Consider the following 15,131-nt stretch of genomic DNA (forward strand, 5'->3'; position numbering starts at 1 on the left):
AACCCCCTGCAGACACAGCTTCACACCTGCCACCAGCTCGAGTCCCAGACGCTGCTTTCAGGGGAGCCCACGCCAAGGCAGCAGGCGGGAGTCTGTCTGTCTGGAGGATCCGCGGGGAGAGCAGGTCACTTCGGGGTTTGTACAGGGAGGCAGGATGGTGGTTGTGCAGAGGGAGAGGAGGGAGATGCAAAAAGACCCCAGGGAAATGAGGAACAGATGGGGACGGGACACAGGCCTGGGGATGGAGGTGGGATCCTTTAGTCTCAGGGGTGGGGGAAAGAAAGCTGAAGGCATTTTGAGGGAAGCAGTGCAGTTCCCACAGCCCAGTGATCTGGCAGTGGTGAGGGTTCCTAGAGGGGGAAGAAGAGCAAGCTGTGAGGTCTGATCCCTCCACGCACCATCCCTCAGTAGGCGAGTGGCCTGATCCTTCTTGACCCCTGCTTTCTCTTTTCCTTCCTTCCTTCCTTCCTTCCTTCCTTCCTTCCTTCCTTCCTTCCTTCCTTCCTTCCTTCCTTCCTTCCTTCCTTCCTTCTTTCATTTTTCTCTCAGAGTCTCGCTCTGTCGCCCAGGCTGGAGTGCAGTGGCACCATCTCGGCTCACTGCAACCTCTGCCTCCCAGGTTCAAGCAATTCTCTTGCCTCAGCCTCCTGAGTAGCTGGAATTACAGGTGCATGCCACCACACCCAGCTTTTTTTTTTTTTTTTTTTTGTATTTTTAGTAGAGATGGGGTTTCATCATGTTGACCAGGGTGGTCTCAAATTCCTGATCTCAGGTGATCCTCCCATCTCGACCTCCCAAAGTGTTGGGATTACAGGTATGAGTCATCATGCCTGGCCTTGATCCCTGTTTTCTGATCGCCCTAATTGGGAGAATAACTCCTCCCCTATGAGACAACAGATGAGAAAGTGCTTGGAAAATAAAAGCAATGTTCACCGTTGAAGATTGTAACATGTAGAGCACTGCATGACTGCATTGTCAAACATTCATAACTCAGCTCTTTTCAGGTTCACAATCATGATCAATGCCTCCTGGACTACGAAAACGCCATCAAAAGTGTTTACATTATTCTCTTGGGTGAGCGGAACTTTGGAAAGGAAAAAAAGGAAAGTCTAAACTGACAAACTTCTGAAAACACTGGGGTCTGGCTGGAGTTCTCTTCTCTCCCTGAGGGCAGAATTGGGGTTGAGTGACACTTGGTAGGCGTGGAGCACCTTCAGTCTCGGCCCACTACCCCAGGCGTTTTCTCATCTGACACTCACAGCAGCCCTCAGGTGGGCAGACACGGTGTATTTACGCCTTTGAATTGAGTCCCTTTGGGGGAGCAGGAGGGAGGGAGGGTGTGAGTGTGTGTGCGGACACCGGTGCATGAGGGAGGCGGGACCTTTCTATTCCGATGCCAGTTACACAGACACCCTCACATCCTCGGATATACCGCCCCCGAGCCTGAGGTGCTGGCAATATCCCCATTTTTCTCTATCCTGACAGCTTTGGAGATGCCAGGCCAGCCTCCCTTCCTAATCGGTCATTTTCTGAGGAGTGGCAGCTCAGGCAGTTAGAGTAGAACGCAGGGCTTCAATCCCTCTGTGGGGTGGGCCTTGTTTGCACAGGTGGGCCTTGTTTGCATGGCGTCCCGATGTCCAGCACGCCATCCCAGTCTATGAGAATGAGCTCTCCTTACGGTCACTGCGCAGTGGTCCGGTAGCAGCAGAGGGGGCGTGGTCGCAGCAGAGGGGGCGTGGTCGCAGCAGAGGGGGCGTGGCATAACAGCGCATGGTCGCTCCACTCACCCGCAGCTTTGTAGCCGACAGCAGCTTGAAACACGTGGCGCCGTAACAACCTCTACCCTGCCACGGGTGCATTCTTTTTTATTGTTTCCGTTTTCTAGTTTGTGGCAGATTGGATTCCTGTTTCTAACTCTTCCCTCCCTCCCTGGTGTTGAATTTCATGTTTGCCTCTTTCGCCAGGTGGCTTTGCAGTGCGTTCCTGCCCTTCCCCGCCAAGAGTGGGTGCAGAATTTTTCCTGCTCCGCGTCAATGCTGGGTGTGGCTATGTACCCTGAAATTACACTTGGAGCTCAGCCTCTGCTGTCCTGTACCCACCAATAGGAAAAAATGTTGATCTTTTTTGCTGTAGGTCATTGAGATTTCTGGGGCTGTCTGTTATGTAGCATTATTGTAACGACTAGTTCCCAGGTCATTCATTCACTCAACAAACACTGTGTGGCTGCCTTGGGTTAGGAATGCTGCTAGGAGCTGGAGATGAAAAGACAGGACATAGTCTCTAGCCTCAGGGGTCTTACAATATAAGAGAGTTGTGGCTGTCAGGCTGTGAGGAGACAAGACAAAGCCAGTTCCCTGTCACACAGGGATTTTCAGAGTTTGGGGTGGAGAGGGTGGAAATGGGAGCCCGAGCAGGTGGGGTGCCTGGAGGGGTGGCCTACCTCTCACTCAGTACCACATGCCTCCGTGTCATAATTTGGGGTCCTGAGTAAGGTGCTATTTCCCAAAAGGATCCCACTGCCAGAACAGTTTGCAAAGCTCTGTGGGAGGAAGTTGCAGGTCACAGGAGGGGAAATTGAGATCACACAGACTCAATAAGGAAGACCGGGGCTGCCCCCAAACCTCAGGCTGGACCCACTGGGATCCATGGGGGAGCAGCAATGTCCTTCTCCTCTTTATTATTTCTTCCAAATACCAGCCCTAGGAGACATGTTAGAACCCGTCTAACTACATGTAATACCTCTTCACATCTCTGTAGGAATATAGGCAGGCCCGAGGCAGGGGGCTGGCTCAGGGTTCCACAGTGGCAGAGGCAGAGCCTCCACAGACCCCGCCTTGCCCTCTGTCACCAGCTTCTCCTCTCTGCCTCCATGATCTGAAACCTTCAGCGGGTCAACTGAGCCACGCCTGGTGCTGTGGTGCTTCACCAAGCTGCACACGCTGATGGCCGTGAGGAATGACTGCGCCCATTGCATCACCTCCTCATTGTCGGTGAACCAGTGAGCACCTGTGGCTGCTTCGAGGGGAATTATAATAAAACTTACATGACAGTCCCTTTTCAGGAGGTATAAGCAAACAGCAAACACAACCTGTCGATTGTGCCGAATGCTGTTGATGCTGTTTTCTCATCCTAAAACAGATGATGAAAATGCTAAGCTCTGTAAAGAATGACTTAGTCATACTCAAAATTCTCCAATAAACACCTTACTGTTGTGTTTCACCAGCTCCGAGTCACAGGCAAGTCTCAATGGCCCTTGGCTCAGTGTCCTGCTCCGTGAAATTACGGAATCAGACACAGCTCACGGCTCACTCCGGAGTTAACTGAAGCCCTTGAAGGTTTTCTACCAGGTTTTCTAGGAGTTTACGGCATTATTTATTTTTATTATCCTCTCCAAAATTCTATGTTCAGCCACTTTGTTTTCCTCTAAAATTTCTGGAACCTTTTTCCTTAGTGTGCTTCATTCATGAAGCACACAAAAGTCTCTTCGACCTTCTCTCTCTCTCTATCTCTTTGTAAGGCTCTTTTTGGTATTATTGAATTTTATTCATAGCAAGACCCATCTGAGGCAATCCTGGTGCAATCTTCCCCACTTTGTCTTCCTTCTTTCTTTCTTTCTTTCTTTCTTTCTTTCTTTCTTTCTTTCTTTCTTTCTTTCCTTCCTTCCTCCCTCCCTCCCTCCCTTCCCTCCCTCCCTCCCTTCCTTCCTTCCTTCCTTCCTTCCTTCCTTCCTTCCTTCCTTCCTTCTCCTTTCTTTCCTTCCTTCCTTCCTTCCTTCTTCTTTTTCTTTCTTTTTTTCTTTCTTTCTTTCTTTTTCTTTCTTCTTTCTTTCTTTCTTTCTTTCTCTCTTTCTTCTTTCTTTTTTCTTTCTTTCCCTCTCTCTCCTTCTTTCCTTCCTTCCTTCCTTCTTTCCCTCCCTCCCTCCCTCCCTCCCTCCCTTCTTCCTTCCTTCCTTCCTTCCTTCCTTCCTTCCTTCCTTCCTTCCTTCCTTCCTTCCTTCTTTCCTTCATTTATTTTTGAGACAGAGTCTCACTCTGTCATCCAGGCTGGAGTGCAGTGGCACAATCTCGGCTCACTGCAACCTCCACCTCCCAGGTGCAAGTGATTCTCCCGCCTCAACCTCCTGAGTAGCTGGGATTACAGGCCCACACCACCAGGCTTGGCTAATTGTTTGTCTTTTTAGTAGAGATGGGGTTCTACCATGTTGGCCAGGCTGGCCTCAAACTCCTGACCTTGTGGGCCTTTACACCAAGAATGGCTCTTGTATTCCTTCCTTTCCTCCCTTCCTTCTAGCCACCCATCTACCCACCCATCCGCTCATCTATCCATCTATCCATCCAATCCTCCACCCACCCATCCATCCACCCACCCGCCCATCCATCCATCCATCCATCCATCCATCCATCCATCCATCCATTCATCCACTCACCCACCCATCCATCCATTCATCTACTCTTTCACCTAGTCATCCACCCATTCAACCACCCGTCCACCCATCTAGTTATCCACCCATCCACCCATTCACCACCCACCCACCCACCCACCCATCCGTCCACCCATCCATCCAATCATCCACGCATCCATCCATCCACCCACCCACCCTTTCACCCATCCACTTATCTATCTATCTATCTATCTATCTATCTATCTATCTATCTATCTATCCATCCATCCATCCATCCATCCATTTAACAATAGAGACAATTTCCTGTCCCCTTTGGGAACACTGCCAAGTTTTCTCTGCCTTTCAGCTGGGTCAAGCTGACATTTGGGAGAAGGAGGTGGGTGGCACATTTTGCATCAGGGCCTGGGTCCACCTCAGACACAGGTGTTCAGCTGCATGCCAGGACTAATGCTGGGCATGGAAAGCTGGAGAGCTGGCTTTGTGCCCAGGGCTGGTTGTAGCATCTTGGCATGTTTCTGTTCCCAAAGTCCCCAGTGGACACAGGGACATTCAGCCATCTCCAGAGATAGCTACCATTTAAAGCAACAAGGAGACAGGACAACTGTCACTTTCCCTGACTCCAGTGAGACCTGGAGGCTGTTCTGCAAGTGAGATGCCACCTTAAGCTCTTTGTGAGCAGAGTTGCCCATAGCCCTTAGCTCATTGCAGGAAGCAACCAATGTGGTCCCCACATCAGTAGCCCTCAGGGCCAGACCAAGTTCAAAATTTGGTTAACAACCCTGTAGGCTTCTTCTTCATTTTCAAATGTCACAGAAAATCTTTTTTTTTTTTTTTTTTTTTCTTTTTGAGATGGAGTCTCGCTCTGTTGCCCAGGCTGGAGTGCAGTGGCGCGATCTCGGCTCACTGCAAGCTCCGCCTCCCGGGTTCACGCCATTCTCCTGCCTCAGCCTCCCGAGTAGCTGGGACTACAGGCGCCCACAACCGCGCCCGGCTAATTTTTTGTATTTTTAGTAGAGACGGGGTTTCACCGTGTTAGCCAGGATGGTCTCGATCTCCTGACCTTGTGATCCGCCCGCCTCGGCCTCCCAAAGCGCTGGGATTACAGGCGTGAGCCACCGTGCCCGGCTGAAAATCTTTTTGTGCTATCGTGGGAATGGAGTCTCTCCTTCCTTCAGCCTCATCTGAATTGAGGTGGGGAGAGTTGGACACAAAGGTCAAGGGGAGAGAAACACTCAAAACAGCCCCCAGACAGCCGAGGCAGGCGTTGGCACACCAAAATGACACAGAGACAGCCCCACGCCCTAATGGGTCGATCCCATCCCTCAATAACACTGTGTGGCTGGGATCTTCTGCATTTCACGGGAGGCTCAGGGAGATGAAGCAACTTGCCTGCGGTGTCACAGGTGTAAGAAGGAGAGTAGGGGCAGATGGGGCCCAACTCCAGGTTTGCCTGGGTGCAGAGCCATGCGAGCCCCTGCCTCCTCCTTGATGGTTCTCTCTGCCTGCTTCAGGCTGTCCCCATGCTCTGCTCAGCCCCTGCAGCAGGAGGGCGCAGAGCTCACTGCTGGCTGGTCTCCATGGCAACAGCGGATGAGTCTGCATCCGATGATGGCAGAGCTGCCGTGGAGCTCGAGCTTGGCTGTGATGGCAGGGATTTGGGAGGAGAGGAGCTGGAGGAGTGGGGGATGGGGCATGAGTTGGGGTGCAGGATGGGCTGCTCTCCGAGCAGCCGTTTGGAAGATGCTTCCAGTCAGGTCTCAATCTCAATCGGTCGCTGGTTCATGTATATTTAATGGACATCTACCCTGTGCTGGGCACTGGGCATACAACAGTCTACTGGACCCAGTCTTGCTCTCAAGGGGACTGTAGCCCAAGAAAGAGGCAGGCAGATTATCAGGTAATTCTAGCTCACCACGATTGATGGGAAGATAGGGAAAGTTTGGGACACATACAAGCCCCTAGGACACATACAAGCTCCAACCCCATCGGGGCTTGGAGGCAGGAAAGTTTTCCAGGAGGGAGGCATTCTGATGAATGAAGGAGTCAGCTGGTGAAGAATGGGGGTGGAGATCCAGGTGGGGGTGTAGGGAGAGACAGAGACATAGACGCAGAGATTAGAGACAGACAGTGGGAAAGAGACGGGGTAGAGAGAGAGGAGAAAGAGATAGATAGAGAGAGAATCCTAGCACTTTGGGAGGCTGAGGTGGGCAGATCCCTTGAGGTCAGAAGTTCCAGACCAGCCTGACCAACATGGCGAAACCCTGTCTCCACTAAAAATACAAAAACAGCCAGGCATGGTGGTGCGTACCTGTAATCCCAGCTACTCGGGAGGCTGAGGCCACTCCAACCTGGGCGACAAAAGTGAGACCCTGTCTCCAAAAAAGAGAGAGAAAGAGGGAGAGAAAGAGAGAGAGAGAGAGAGAATGACATGAATGAGATCTGCCAAGAGTCCTCAGTGCCTGGAGCTCCAAGGGAGGAAGGCTAGGGAGGGAAGCCATGCTTGTCCTGGGGCCGAGATGAGGAGGAAGGGGGAGGGTCTGCTCCAGACCAGCCCTGGATGAGGGGATAAATTTTGTCTTCATCAGACACTGAATTGGGCATCCTCACCTCCCACCTTACAGATGAGGAAACTGAGGCTCAAAGAGCTACAGCGAGACGGAGGAGGAGGTGGCCCCGGCTCTGATGCAGGTGGCTGGTTCGATGGCAGACTCCCCCGTGCCGTGACTCGCAGACCAGATCCGGAAGTCCTGGAGTAGAGTGGGTGGGTCTGCCAGGGCATGGCCAGGCTGTCTGTCTCTGGAGTATCCCCCAAGGAGAGTTTCTTGACCTTGAGGATGATAATGCAGGGTAGGCTCTTGAGGGCTGTGCAGGGACTCCCTGGAGAGCCCTGGGAAAAGCAGGTCCCTGCCTGCCTGGGCCTGCCTCTGCTGCAGGGGCCAGCGCAGGGGTCAGGTCTCCACACATTTCATGTCCAGGCCATTTCCCCACTCCAGCGCCAAGGCTGGGCACTCCCCAGTCAGTGGCACAGCTGCTGCTGTGGGGTCTCTTGCCCTCCAAAGGTTGGTTTCAATCCCAAGTGTCACCGCTGGAAACACCAGCCACCCTGGGACATGTGGTCTTGCCAGGCCTTCTGCAGGGCTCTGTTTCTTAGGTCCCAATCGTCTACAGGGAGCACTGGTCTGAGATCTTCCAAGATGCTGGGCAGGAGCAAGCCTGCCATGCTCATTCCCAAAGGACTCCATATCTAGATAAATGAAGACCTGGAAGGCTCTTTGGCTGCACTCTAGCAAAACAGCTTACGTCACCCTGCCTAAAGAGACAGTCAGGAAATCCCCTTGTTCCTGGGCGAGGAGAAGCTGGCCCACAGGGAGTGACGGCATTGAGCAGATACTGCCCTTGGCTCCCTCATGGATGGGGCATGGTCTGCTGACCTTGACAGCGATCAGGGCAGGGGGCTTGGAGGGAAGGGGTTAGCTGGGGAAGGTGAGGGAAAGGACTGGAGTTAGGACAGGGTGCAGCGACCACATCCTGTGACGAGGAGGCATCTGTGACCTGTGTGATCTGCCAGGCAAGCAACACAAGTCATTGTGCTGCTACATGCCTGCTACTGAGATAGGAACAAAGAGAGGCTGGTCCTGCCTCTCGGTGCTCTCCGTTGGACACATCTGCTGGGCAGTACTGGCTTTTACCATAGGTATGTTTCTGCTCTTCCTTCTCTCTTCCTCTCCCTCTCTCTTTTCCAGGGCACTCACACACACACTTGCACATATGTGCACAGTTGCACACACACGCATTGAACACATGTGCACATATATGTGTTTGCATACACTTGCACACCCACACACCTGTGCACTAGCACCCATTTGCATGCATACCCACACACTCGCACACATGTGCATTTGCAGAAATACACCCTTGCACTTGTGTGACACACCTGCACACTTGCACACACCCATTTGCACACAGGCACAGACACACCAGCATGCATTTGCACACACAGCCACAAACTTGCATATGCAGCACTTGTACACTGACACACATCCTTTGTGCCTATGCAGTGCACACTTACACATTTGCACACAGCTACGCCTGCTCACACATTTGCACACACCCACCTACACACTTGCACACATGCTACACACTTGAGCGTGCAGCACACATACGCATGTGCATACAGGCACATTTGCACATGCACACAGCAGGGGCACACACTTCTCTATCACTCTCCCTAGTCACTGTTCTCTCCTGTGCTTCCCACCCCTCTGATCGCCTCTGCTCACTTGCTGCCCCCTCCACTGGAAGGGACCTGGCCTGGTGCCCTGTCTCTGTCTGTCTCCACCATGCAGGGAGGTTTCACAAGGACTGGCTGATATCTCGCCTTGAGCTGGCCTGGCCGCAGCTGCTGCTGAGCGGAAGTCTCTGAGGGGCGAGGCTGAGAGGAAACCACACTCTCGCTCGGGTTCTTGCAGCTCTGGCCTCTGGGGAGGGGTGCGGAGTTGTGTGGGTGTGAGATGGCTTTGAAGGAGGGACAGCGTGAAGCTTTTCTCTTGGTCTCTTCCGTCTCCAGGAGAAAACTAGGCCACTGTGCTCCAGGAGAAGGGAAAACCCGTGGCCCCCCCAGGCTGGGCCCCCACTGGCAAACTGGGCTCCCAGGCCCTTCTCAGCCCATGCCTCTGTCTCTGCCTTGTCAGGCTTATTCTTCGGGCCTTTGAAGCAGCCTTTGGTGGGCAAACAGGATCTCAGGGAGCCCTGGCCCGTCTCCTCCAGAGTTGTGCCTTGGCCCTGGGCAGGGGCAACCATGGGCTGTTAATGTAAATGGCATCCCCTAGAGTTGTGCAGTGTGGGGGCAACCCTGAGGTGGCAGCCCGGCCCCCTGTCTGCAGCTTTTGCTACCCAGCCCAGCTCCAGCTCTGTCTCTGTCACTGGGGGTGGTGGGGGAGGCCGGAGCTCAGGGACAGGGACACTCCTGGCAGATTGTCCCTGCCCCAGGTGGAAGGGGAGGAGGGAAGTGCCCATCCTCCATACTGCTATCCTGCCAGCGGGGTGGGCGCTACTATGCAGGGGAAGGTCTGGCTAAATAATGACGCTGAGCTTCGGACACAAGCCTTCTCCGTGCACCTACTGTGTGCCAAGTACCATCCCAAGTGCATTATGGATGGTAACTTGTACAGTGGCTCGGAAGGCACCACTACAATCACCCCCAGTTTCTGTCTGGTTCCAGTCCTGGTCACACAACTAATAAGCAGCAAATGGATTTGATGTGATTTTATCTGAACCCGGGCAGGCTGGCCCAGAGCCCACCGTCTAACCATTGAGCCGTCCAGCCTGTCAAGACTCCAGGCTCACTGGCGTCGCACCCCTCTGTCATTTCCCAGGGAAACAAGCTCTAGCAGCCCCTACCCTGTGGGCACTTTGGCCCAGACTCCCTGCCTCCCTGCCTTTCATGACAGGAGCCAAAGAACAGTCTCCTTTGCAGGGAAGGAGCCCATTGGGGGTCTTCTCTTGCAGGCTCTGTCTTGCGTGTGGGTCCTGAGCTTTCTCATTGAGTAAGGGGAGGGGGCAGCAGGGTCAGTCCAGTGCAGAGTGGATGGAGGCTGGTTGAGGCTGTCTTGAAACCCTAAACCCAGTTGGGATCCTCGGGGAAGGATCCTTAGCTGGGTCCTGACTGGCTCTTCCAAAAGTCAGTGGGGCACGTGGCTGGAGCCCAAGCAGGAGGGAGGGAGCAATGGTGGCCCGAGTCCTGGGGTGACCAGGCCCTGAACCTGCCCTGCTGGGACCCCATTCCCTGACTTTAGGCCCCCTTTCCCCACCACGCAGGACACCAGGCTCTTGCCTTAAGATAGGAAAGGAAATGCCTTATGGTGAACAATTCTCCAGGTCTCTAGTATAGCTCCAACAGGTGCCAGAGGGACATGGCAGGTGACCCTGGTCTCCTATGACCCTGACTTTACTTGCTGTCATGAGGTCAATCTCCTACCTTGACCCAACTCCTGCCTCTGCTTTCAGAAGGGCAGAAGGGAGGGCCTCCTCCAGCTTCCCAGCCGCCTCCCACCTCCTGCCGCCTGGCAGCGCTGGGCCCCCCAGCAGCAAGGTTCAGGAGGGGAAGAACCTCTCGCAGGTGAACAAATTGCTGCACATCAGACACATTCTTTTCAAGCCTCATTTTCTCTCCTTTTCATGCTAACTTTCCCACTATTAAAGAGCATTTTTAAAAAGAAGATGAAAAAAGGGAGAGAGAAAAGAAGGATGAAAGTGTGAGCGGGCACCCGGAAGTCCTTTTCAATTGCCTGCTGCTGTGTAGGGTCTGATCTAAGAGCAAGAAATTGGAGGATGCTGGAGGGGCGAGGTTTCATTTCAGTCCTGCCTGTTGGGCCGAGTCCGGGGCGGGGAAGGAGAGGTGATGGAGGTGGGCCTGGCTGGGCCCTGTGGCCCTGGAGCCTGCCACCCAGCCCCTGGCCTGTGCCTGGCACAGGAAGCCCCTCAAAAATTTCTTGTTGAATGAATGAAAGAAAAGAAATCAGTGGATGGAGAAGGGCTGGATTCTTTTGTGGGGACCTTCCACGCCACCTTCTCTGTGGGGCTCTAGGGCCGGCTGAGAAAGAAAGGACAGATTTGGCAAAGGTCAGGCAGGAGCTGGAAAAGCATTAGGTGGACCAGGCCTGCTACAGCAAGGCCACGCCTGCACTGCTATCGTACTGGTGACGTCCATGGGTGCAGCCACGGCGGGTGGGCACAGTTTCACATGGGATGGGGGCTGAGCCTGGGTTGGGTAGGTGACCCCTTCCCCTTCCCTACCCCTCTCCCCACCAGCAGGTACTATTGGGTCTGAGTGAAGAAAAAAGCTCAGGAACATGCCAGGAAAGTGTGACCATGATAATACCTCTGAGAAGAACCCAAGAAGAAACAGCAGAGTATTATGCAGGGGAACAGGACTCAGGGTGGGCTTCAAGTATCATTAAACATAATCAAATATTTTAAAAGTTATTATTAGCTGGGTGCAGTGGCTCACACCTTTAATCCCAGCACTTAGAGAGGCCAAGGTAGGAAGATCACTTTAGCCTAGGAGTTTGAGACCAGCATGGGCAACATAGTGAGACCCCATCTCTTAAAAAAAAAAAAAATAAAACCAGGAAATAAAATACAAGGACTTTTTTGCATCATAGAAACATTCTCTATCTTGATTGGGTGATGGTTCCATGACTATATATACATGTTAAAATCCATCAAATGGTACACTTAAAATTAGTGGGTTTCATTGCATGTAAATTGTACTTCAATGAAATGGGTATTTTAAAAAGCTACAGCTTACTGCAATCCTTCTATGTCCTAGGCATGAGCTGGGAACATCTAAATATAGGATTTTCAATACTCAGAGCAACCTAGTATCTTTTCAGAGAGATGGGCACAGCCTTTGCGAGGTCACACAGCTAATACAGGCCACACAGCTCATATGCCAGCATGGAGATAAAGGCTGAACTTTCTGCCGGGGGCCTGGGTGGCAGTGAGCACAATAAGACCTGACCATGGTGGCCATGGAGCCTGGTCCCTCAGGGTTCTGTGTTCCCAGGGAACTGCTGTGTAAGACCCAGCCATCTGCACACAGGAGCTTAGATCACCTTTCTCTCCAAACCCTTGGGGTATTTGAGTCCCTGGATTTTTCTAAATCAGAGTTTTGGTTAGACCTGGTCCCCCAGAAATGCTCTCAGAATCCCAGGCAGGGACCCCAGCCACTTGCCCTGGAGGAAGCCCCTGGGCTTGCCCGCCTCCTTCCCCCGCCTTCTCTTTCTCTCTGGATATCAGCATATTTGTCACACTTACTTCATTTCTCCTCCCGTTTGGTGACACAAGGTGAGCTGAAGGAGAGCTGCTTGGGTGAGGATTATGAAGGCACGGGTGCCATGGAAACCACTCTGAAGGCCCCCTAAAGCTGCAGCCGTCAGGAGGGGCTGCTCTGCTGTCATTGGTCGGCCACGTGGACCCTCTCCCTAGCGTGATGCATGAGTTTTATTTATTTTACTCTGTTTTGCATCTTATGCCTGCTCTTGGCTTCCTCACAGTCCCGGTGCAGGATGCTGCCTGCAGGTCCATAGGATAAAGGTGCTAATGTTTTTTGTTTCTCTTTTTTTGAACTTCTGATGTTTTAGGCTCATTTTCTGGTGCCCTCTCCTCCATGCCAGAAGGCAGCACTGATTTCAAGCCACAGATATTGGAGGCAGAAAATGGGATTATGATAGACAGAGAGGGAAGCCAGCTCCTCTAGCAGGTGCTATAGAAATGGCTTCTGATTTTGGTCACAGAAACAGTCTCTAACTTTCCCTGCAAATCCAAGAAGCCCTCAAAGGGGGCCAAAGGCAGGCTCTTTAGTACAATGTCAATCTGAGCAGAATGGAAGAGCTTCCAGAGGTTGTTAGTGAGATTCAAAGCCCTGTGGGTGCCTTGATCTTCCTAAGCTTGCTTTTAGAGAAGCGTGCTGTCGAAGCTTCAGGAGGCCGCCAGCTTCTGGTTGGACCTCAACCTCCTCCTCCCTCAACCTCCTCCTCCCTTTGAATAGGAATCAGAAGAATCTCTTACATTAGGCTTTGCCTTGATAGTTTTTATATCTTTCATTTTATTTCTTTCCAGCAATGGCCCTGAGAAATTGGTAGGCGAAGTGCCATTAGCCTCGCATTGGAGAGGAGGAAATTGAGACCATATATATATATATATATATATATTTTTATTTATTTTTTATATTTATTTAAATATATATATTTATTTATTTAAAATATATATATTTATTTATTTTTTGAGACAGAGTCTTGCTTTGTCACCCAGGCTGGAGTGCAGTGGCACGATCTCAGTTCACTGAAATCTCCACCTTTCCAGTTCAAGTGATTCTCATGCCTCAGCCTTCTGAGTAGCTGGGATTACAGGCGTGTGCCACCATGCCTGGCTAATTTTTGTATTTTTAGTAGAGATGGGGTTTTGCCATGTTGACCAGACTGGACTTGAACTCCTCAAGTGATCCACCTGCCTTGGCCTCCCAAAGTGCTGGGATTATAGTCGTGAGCCACTGCACCCAGCTGAGACCCAATAATTTAAGTAGAAGGGCTGGGACTGGGGCCTGAGGCTGCTGCTCCCTGCCTGAGGCTCTGAGGCTGCTTGATCACAGGGTCAAGATCTTTGATGAAGCCACTTGCTCAAGCTGTGGGTGGGCTTTTCCTGGTAGGAAAGTTACCTGAGGCCTGGCAAAGATGGGACCTTTGAAGTAGTGAGGGGGAATGAGCAGTCCTTCCAAAGTCAAGTTCCTCAATGAAGTCCTTCTAAACACTGTCTGTCCTCCCTGCACACATGCCTATGTGCACATAACACACATGCTTGTTCACGCTTTATCCCTCTTGGTTAGGGGTCTATCCCCATCAAGCCATTAAAGTTGTTCTGGTGGAATCTCTGATGACACTTTTTTTTTTTTTTTGGCTTGTGAAAACCAACCATTTTGTTATTTCATGAGTTTATGAGTTGACTGGGCTCAGCTGGGAGGTTCTTCTGGATGGGCTGCAGTCATAAACGAACACGACTAGGTCAGAGTCCCCAAGATGTATCACTCACAGGACTGGAATTTGATGCCGACTCTGGGCTGGCCACTCCACCGGGGCTTTGCTTGGAGAGGCTACGCATAACCTAGGCTGGGATTCTCGCAGCATGGGTGCTTGGGTCTGAGAGGGAGGGCCCCAAGAGAGCCTATTTTAAGAAAGAGGAAGTGAAATGTGCCAGTCTTCAAGACTGGACCTAGAACTGGCATAATGTCACTTTTGCTGTGTTCTCCTGGTTGCCTGATGACATCTCAAGTACCACGTCCAGTGGACCATTTGGGGCCTCATCTGAACTGAGTTCTCTGGCCACATGATGCAGCTGACCTGCCCCTTCTTGAAGCCCCCTCCTCCCCGGCTTCACTGCATCCCTCTGTCTTGGTCTTGTCTCCCTCTGCGTTCCTACCACACTTTGATAATTTCTCTTCTCCAGGTTTTCTCTTCCTTGTTTCATTCTTGGTCTTTTCCTTTCTCAACTCCACACACTGTCCCAGAGACCCCATCCAAGCCCATGATGTGATGTCCTATCTGTGCCAAGGAACTCCAAGTCTGCCACTCTAGCCCACACAACTCCAAGTCTGCCACTCCAGCCCACACCTGAGAACCAGCCTCGGGCATCCAACTCTCCCAGACATTCCTGCCCAGAGGCAGATTCAAGAATTCCAAAGTGCCTCTTGCTCAATCCATCCAGAGAGGAGCTTGCCATCCTACCCCCAAACTCGTTTCTCCTTGTGAGGTCCCCAACTTGGTCCCCTGGACTTCTGACCCCAACCAGCCCCTCCACCATGTTCCTGGATAACAGAAAAGGCACTACTTGGGTCATCAGAAAAAATAACTGGAAGTGATTTAGAAAAATAAAAAGGAGTGCCTACTGCTCTAGGATTTTTCTTACTTTAGAAGGAAAGCAGATAGAGATCTGGGAGCAGCCCCAGCTTAATTGGAAAGCCACATTTGTACAGGCTGGAGGGGCCTCAGGAATGGCAAACAGCTTCTTTTTGCTCAAAGGAATTTTCTGGAAACCATAATGGCTGCCCTTGCTAACCACAGGCTGGTCTTTCTGGCAGAATTAGCACGAGTATGTGGTCAGAATGGCCGGGCTGGAGCCAGCCTGGATGTTTCTGCAGTCTGAGCTCCCTTAGTGTCCACAAGTGGGGGGGCTG

General features: G+C 51.9%; 1 protein-coding gene and 1 pseudogene across 1 annotated transcript in view; one reads left to right on the plus strand and one right to left on the minus strand.

The window, feature by feature from the left end:
• Window positions 1-15,131, minus strand: part of TNRC6C (trinucleotide repeat containing adaptor 6C) — a 264,335-nt gene that overhangs the window by 219,703 nt on the left and 29,501 nt on the right. The gene's annotated exons all lie outside the window — the stretch shown is intronic.
• LOC126939258 (putative uncharacterized protein FLJ46204) lies at window positions 7,925-8,687 on the plus strand (annotated as a pseudogene).

The sequence above is a fragment of the Macaca thibetana genome, chromosome 16 (assembly GCF_024542745.1).
Source record: "Macaca thibetana thibetana isolate TM-01 chromosome 16, ASM2454274v1, whole genome shotgun sequence".
Taxonomy (NCBI): Eukaryota; Metazoa; Chordata; class Mammalia; order Primates; family Cercopithecidae; genus Macaca; species Macaca thibetana.